Source organism: Centrocercus urophasianus, unplaced genomic scaffold, assembly GCF_019232065.1.
Source record: "Centrocercus urophasianus isolate 14NV4802_14NV808 unplaced genomic scaffold, USGS_Curo_1.0 seq_30, whole genome shotgun sequence".
Lineage (NCBI taxonomy): Eukaryota > Metazoa > Chordata > Aves > Galliformes > Phasianidae > Centrocercus > Centrocercus urophasianus.
In genome coordinates, this window is record NW_024884867.1 from 9,986,337 (window position 1) to 9,994,088 (window position 7,752).

The following is a 7,752-nucleotide window of genomic DNA, read 5'->3' on the forward strand; positions in this document are numbered from 1 at the left end:
GCACACGACAAAGAAGCTGGGCAGCAATTCAATCATCTCCCTTCTTGGTGGTGGAGGGGGATGGAGGCAATCAGTCAGAAGCAAGGTAGGCAGCTGGCAGAGCTCATTCTGCTTTTGTTCAGTCCTGTATCCTCAGGACCTGCATCTGGGATGGCTGTGCAGGAGACCAGAAGATAGAGCAGAAAGTGCTCAAGGGCTGAGGGAAAGCTCCATTGGTAGCAGCAGTATTTTTAAAGGTTGCATGGCTGTGAGAGAAGAACTGTTCCCATGAAGAATCTTTGGATCCTCATTATGTGAAAGTAAGATGGCAGATTTGGAAATCCTGGCCCAAAGTGCATCTCATTCCCCTAAGTCTGACAACCAGACACTGCAGCTCTCGTCAACACAGGGAGCTGTCAGCATCCCATCACACCTCAATGACCACCACATGATAACCCTTCATAATTGCTGTCCCAGAGCTAACTTGATGGATGGATGTTTTGGTGCTGCTTTGGACTGTAACCACTACAGACTCTTCGCAGCAATACAGGTGGGCATGTCCAAGAGTGAGGTTTGCTGGATTTCTTCACTCCAGGGGTTTGCTGTAGGCACACTGCAACTCCAGTGGGGCAAACTGCAGGGGAAATTGGCTCCAGCATTGCCTGAGCTACACAAAGCTCTTCCTGCTGTGCTAAATTCACGCGGGCAGCTGCAGTAAGGTGTGTGCTTTGGGCAGGTGGCAGTGGTTGAGCTGTTCCCAAGAAAGAGGTGACAGAAGCACAGCATGCTGGCTTTGTGCTCAGTAGCAGGTGCTGCAGGCCATGCTTCTTTCATCTTCTGTATCTTGTGCAAATCTTCCCCAGCATTCTTTGCAGGCTGTCGCTCACCTATAGCAACGTCCCCCTGGGAGAAACTGTGCTGGTGCAGATCCTCTGTATGAGCTGTGCCAGGGCTCCCCGCCTGTGACAAGGCTCTGCTTTTCTTCTTTTAAAACTTATCTTTCTTCTTTGCTTTAAAAATAAGAATTAATGTGCTGTTCATCTTTTATTTCCTTTTCATGCTCTGAGCAGTGAGTAATTAGAGCTACATCACACTGGAGAAATTACAACAATATAATATTTCTACAGTTAAATCTGCATAAGTATAATATCTTTGAAAAATAACGAGCTCCTCTAAGAGAAATTAATTATCCCATTGGGACAGTCATTATTCCAAAGCAAAAGAGCCCAGGTTTCTTTGCTCGCTTTTATTTTGAGGATTTCTTTCACTTGAAGTACTGGCCCCTTACTCCAGCCATTTGTCTGTGGCCAGAACATAAATAACAATATTAAGTGGTGTAAAGTCTATCCTGGAGACTTTTACAGATCTCATGAGAATATTAAGTCCAAGTGCATTTTGCAGATCTGTTTCAGTGCTATCTATCATCACTGCTCATCCACTGGCTCAGCCCGTCACGTCTCATTTTCCTGGGTTAGTTCTTTTCTTGTGAGTTTCTGCTGCTTCTTCCCAGGAACAGGACTCCACTTATCAAAATAAGCATATTATCTATCATAATATTGTCTACCCACACTCAAGTCATTATATTTAAGACAAGACTTCTATTTCAGGATGGGATGGCACAGCTGCACACTGTGTGCCTGCATTCGACATCTGCACGCAGCCCTTGGGAGCCAACCTGCAGACCTGGCAGCAGCAGGCATGACTGCAGCCATGCACAGCACATATGGCTTAAATCACCAGCTAATATAGATGATTGTACAAAGGTAACTTTAAAAAAAAAAAAAGGAAAGAAAAAGCAACAGAAGCACAACACCTCAGTGCTTTCAACAGACTGCGTCTGGTGGGCTCTGAGGGGCTCTGCCCCAGCAACCAAAGCCTGCTGTCAGTTTTCAGTTGTGCCTGTGAGCACTTTTGCTCTTACGGTGACTTGCAAGGTTTCTGGTTGAATCCCTGACAGCTCCAACTACTCTGTTAGCCTTCGTTTTTCTGCTGGACCTAATCAAAGATACTGTTTGTTAAAATCCTATTGTGTCGGTAGCAAGAACAAGGACAAGCTCCTCTGTGGTGATTTAACACGTCCGACAGTTCAGTGTAGAGATTTATTACAGCCAGCAGAAAGTGCAAACATGCAATGCCCGAGTCATTACTTTTAATTTGCCATTTCTTTAAAAGAAATGTATACACAAGGCTAAAGCCCAGGCCCTTCCTTACAGCTCAGTGTAATCTCTTGTCAGCCGGGGAACACAGCAAAGCATAAAGCTGCGCCCTTCCCTTCAGGGACAGGGAGATTTAATTCCCTCAGCCTTTTAAAGGCAGACTATCATGCTCCTGCCACACAAGTTTTCAGACTAGAAACTGATCTAAAGCAATGGAATTAACCAAGCCCAGTGGTTTAAATTACCAGTCTGCCTTGGATCCTGTGTGAGAGGTTATGGCAAAAGCCCACAGAAGTTAGCTAATTAAAAAGATTTCCTTTCAAAAAAATTTTATTAAGTTGTCAAGGACAGTATCATAATAAATACACTTAGCAGAAAGCTAAGTGAGAGAGCACTATTAAGAAATGCCATGATTCACACCCCTCTTCCCCCAAGCTCTTCAACTGGGTGGCAACCCTGCCCCTGGCAAGGGCTTGGAACTGCACGATCCCTTCCAACCCAAGCCATCCTGTAATTCTCTGATCTGCACCCAAGAGAACAAAGCCCTGCCTGAGCCTGCCCACTATGAGCCAAGGTCCACATCTCAAACACAACCCCACAGCAAAGCTGCTCTGGGAGAAGAGAGCATCATCACCAGCTGTACTGCTCTGCAGCCTCATCCCTGCTCCTGTCCAGAAGGCACGGAGCTCATTTGATTGTTCCACTCGTTGTGCCATGGGAATCACTGATGGATTAGCTAAAGGCTGATTTTCAAGCACAAGAAATTCTTTGGCAACCAACAGAAGCCCATGATTGCTTTGGAAATTGCTGAGGCAGATAACTGGTATTACAGAGCTGCGCAGAGAGCTTGTGCTACTTACATCACGGCTTAATTAGTTACTTCTGATACAGCAATAGAAATGGCTCATATTGCAAACCACCTCAGCCCCCTCTCTGTTTTCAGGTTTGTCATATTTGTCTTTTTACTGTACTTTTTTTTACTGTATTTTACTGTAAATTAAATTTTACTGTAAATTAAATGAAGCAAGGGGAGGAATAATACATATAATTTGTAGCATCAGCTCTTGGCAGGATCTCAGGCCGTACCTCCACTGCACTCAGTGCCACCATCCATGGAGCAGTCACCAGGAGCCGATGGGGAAGGGCTCTCCTTGCTCTGAGGGCCTGTGTCCTCTTGTCCTCCAGGCTGAGCTGATGCACTGAAATCCTACACGGCCTTTCCTGTAAAAGGCAAAATGTTGTTGTCTTTGATTATGTTTTGTCTGGAAAAATTGCTCTGAAAACAGCCTGTGCCTGTGATCTCTGGACAAGTTTCTCCTGTAATTCTGTTGTGACCTTTTCACTATCCTTCCAGGAGTATCTTTGAAAAAAGAAAGAAAGAAACCCAAACCACAAAGTTGTAAAGAGCTGGTTTTTTTCTTCTACCTTCAGGACCTTTTCTTCCTCTCCAGAAGCATATACCTTACTTACAGGCTTCAAACCCTACTGCAAGATCAGAAGAAAATGGCCAAAGCCATGGGTGGCAGATAGCTTTGGGCAGAGCACAGGCAAAGTACAGTCTCAAACCAGTTTGCATTAGTGAGCAATATGTATTTTACCTGTGGGAAAAGTCACACTTAAATTTCTTTTCAGTGTGATCCCTGCAGAAGTGACAGATGTCTGCTGAGGCAGGAATTAGAGGGAGTATGTGAATGTGAAGAGGAAAAAGGAGAAAGAAGCAGCCTGGAAAATGAGCTGAAAGACGTCCCCAAATATGAATGCACTAAAATCTTTGCTCCAGATGTTGAAATGTTGAACACAAGCTTACAGGAGATTTAAGAACACTTTTCAAGTGCTATTGCATTATACAATATTTTTTTCCAGATCTAGGTCTTGGAAAAGGAAAACTTTTGAACAGTATTTCATTTTCTCCCAAAGTGAAAAAGGTACATAATAAAAGCTTCATAAGATCACCTATCTTATAACATACTTGTTTCCTCACAGGCCGTATTTTCATCGGCATTCCAGTGCTGAGTGTTCACCCAACCCTTGGCTTTTGTTGCCAGCAGCAGTATACAGCAAAGCAGACCTTATGTTTGGTATTTAGTGCACTCCTAGGCTTCTAACACGCTTCTTTAGCAAAGCTGCATGCAACCAAGTTTAAAATACCACCACGGCAGCAGCACAGTGAGTGATATCAAAGTGACTGACTGACCAAGCTGCAATAACTGGGCACGTTTTACTGCTGCTTAATTACTAAAACTCAGGTAGCTACATCTGTACATATGTATGTATGTATGTATGTTTGTTTGTTTCCCATTTCTTTCCTGATTTTAAGGGTGTTTACTGCAAAACACTGTAGGGGACACATTTCCCAAGCACATGCCTGACCCACATGTTCAGTTTTCTGAAAGCCCACCACCTGATAGTCCCACTGCCAGTACATTATGTGCCTCCAAGCCAGACTTAAAGCTCTGGTGATGACACAGTCACTGGTATAGATAATTTGGTTCCTAAATGTTTTCTTTGTGCACTGAAACAACATCTTCGAGCAGTTTCTTAAATGTCATTTCTTGCACTACACAAAGCGAGCAATAAACAATAAAATTATTCACCTTGAAGAAACCATCTGCTGTCATTAAGGACATCACCACTTTTTTCTTGCTTTGAATGGTCCTCTGAGATGCTCTAAGTGTCATTAAAATGCTATGTTTGCCGTTGTCTGTGTGCCAGACTCATTTTGCTTTAGAAACAAAGATGATGATGGGTAAAATAAGCAGAAATTTCATTCTCTATTAGTTTGTATATTTCATCTATTTTGTAAATGTCTTTTAAAACGCTTGGCATTTGGACATATTATTTGGGAGCTGCATCAGAAGCACTAAGCTCTTGGATGTGCGGTGCTCTGAGCGCACTGCTCTGACCCAGCACCACGCTCTGCTGGGCCTCAATGCTCACTCTCTGCTGGCTCAGTGCCTCCCCCACACACCCTTTCTCAGCACCAAGCTGACCTTTGTGACATGCTGTGCAGAGCAGCTTGTGATGCTGAACTGCAGCAAAGCATGGTTAAAGTTAATCCAGGGCCATCTGTCTCCATTTTCCTCATCTACTCAATCATAGATGGAGAGGACAATGTCATCTGGAATGAAGGTTTAGCTCCCTTCCTCCTCCACACTCCTCCCATGCTTGCAATATACCTGCTCACTTCTTTTCTTGGATTTGTTCCTTATAATGAGGGCACGCCTGAGATGGCAGCGTGTCCCTGTGCACTGGGAGATCCATCACAGCCTAAAGAGGATTTGTTGCCTGTTCCCTGGGTCATCAGTGCAGCCCGAGTGCTGCAATGGTCAGCCAAAGGCATGCAGAGCTGGTGCAGCTCCCTGCCACTCATCTCCCAGTCTTTCTTGCTTCTTTAGCTGGTTTAAAATGGAAAGCTCAGCAGCTCCCCCCTAAAACTCCATCCCTGCTTCATAAAAAGACTTGAGGCTCAAGACAGAAAAATGGTTCAGGAAAATCCATCTCAAAACTGGCCTTTGCTGTCCAGGACAACGGTTCACAGGAGGTGAACTGCCCTAAAGACACAGCAGCAGCAGAATGCCTCCTGGAGGCTGGAGGTACTGAGGGCCTGGGGGGGAGGTTCTGAATAAAGATCAGTCTGAAAAAGGTCAGGTAAAATGCTGTTTTCTCAAAAGAACAAAAGGTTGATAGCTGCATTCAGAATAGGCTGGGAAAAGTAATGGGTTTTAAAAATAAAGCTTTCTTGTTTTAAATGCTACATAGTCGGGGACATGTTATTTTCCTCCTAATGAAAGCCTGGAAGGGCAGATCATTGAGACAATAGGCTGTGCCATGCAGGATTCAACTTTAGTTGCAAGGTTGTAAGGTTTATTTCTGGAGTCTAAATTTATGATAAAAAACTTCCCCAAACGCAGCCAATACAATGAAAGGCAATCAAACACTAAGAAAAAGCAATCAGATTGAAGACAACCCACTGTTATTAATATAGCTGAAACCAAAAGCTAAGGTCTGTCAGCCTTAAAAAATAAAATTATTTTTTTCTTAGCTCCACTGTCGTTAATTGTTCCTTCTACCAATCGAAGCGTTACAAAAATATAAAGAAAACCTTCAAGTCAAACCGAAGCTTCTCTTAAAATGAAATGCAACAAAAGCTCAATAAAGGCAGCTTGGGATTCCAGTGACATCAGTTTAGCTGCTGTGGTTTCTGATGTCACAGCATCCTTTGATGGGATTACTTCTGCATGTTTCATGACCCATTCATTATCGTACCCATACTGTAGACTTCATATTACAGTCAACAATAAAAAATACCCTTGGCAACCTCCATTACATTCTGCAGTTAATTTGTGCTCTCGCAAAGTGCTTATATTTACTATGAGTGATAATCATACATATGTATGAGACCTTAAGTGAAGGAGAATGTGCTTAGGAGCCAGCACAGAGGGAGTTTTGCCTCGAAGAGATGTCAAAATCAGTTCACTTTTGTTACATATGAGTAATTTAATTTCTTCTACAGTGTTATTAGGGCAAGAATGAAGTAACATTCTTTGGCATAATTGAAGCAAATCCCAGCAAGACGAGAGAATAACAAAACCTTCCCATCTTGTCATGTCAAATCCCTACCTACTCTGTAGGGCACGCAGACACATATTCTCGGTGTCGAATTAAATTATCCCTTTAAGTTTATTAACTTGTTATGTCCCACGACCTTTGGTATATTTACCGTTGGATCTTTACATTTCCTTCTTTCTTCAGTTTACTCCCTCACAACTGACCTCATTTTTGCATCAGATCAGAAATAGTATTGGCATTCAATCCTTTTCCAAGTGGCTTCTCTCGTTAAATCCTTCAACATCATCTTCATTTGCAGTACTCCAATATGCTACAAACAGCCAAGGAGTCTGTCTGCACAAAAAGATGCTGGAGGCTCAATCTCTCCTTTTCCCCTACAGCTCCTTCTGTAGCAGAAGAGACTGCTCAGAGCCCACAGGCTGCAGCCATGTCAGCCCCATGGGACATGAGTGCAGCAGCCAGGGAGCTGGGGCAGGCTGCAGCAGAACCGTGCTGCTGCTGCCTCTCTAGGTGGTTTCATTGATTTAAAGCTGCCACGTCCTCTGGAGCAGAAATCAGAGCTTTTTCAACGTGACATGCAAGTCATAGGAAAACTAGTTATTTGTAGGATGGACGAGCCATGGCAGCTAAATCATGTGATACTTTGTTGTTTCTGACTTTGCAGTATTTCTGATGAAACCCAGAACAAAACTTCTGTGGAGTAGGTAGCTTTTTTCATTTTGTAAATGAGCATCCTTCTCAGCTTCACAATGCAAGTACCAACAGATGGCTGTCAGGCAGGGTTTCTCAGTGGTTAAGCCCTTGTAACCTTGCAGGCCTGTGATCACTTGGATGCACTTACGATTATTTAAAGCTTTGAATTTATCATATTTGGCTTTAATGGGAACTGGAGTTGACCAATGAAACAATTTGCATCTGAGCCCAAGAAAGGCAAATTTTATGTACGACAGTGATCCATTTCAGGTACCAGAGGTGGACAAGTGCTCACTTGTATCCCTCCTGCTTGCTTTCTGTCCAGTACATCCAGTACAGTCTGAGAACAGAACAG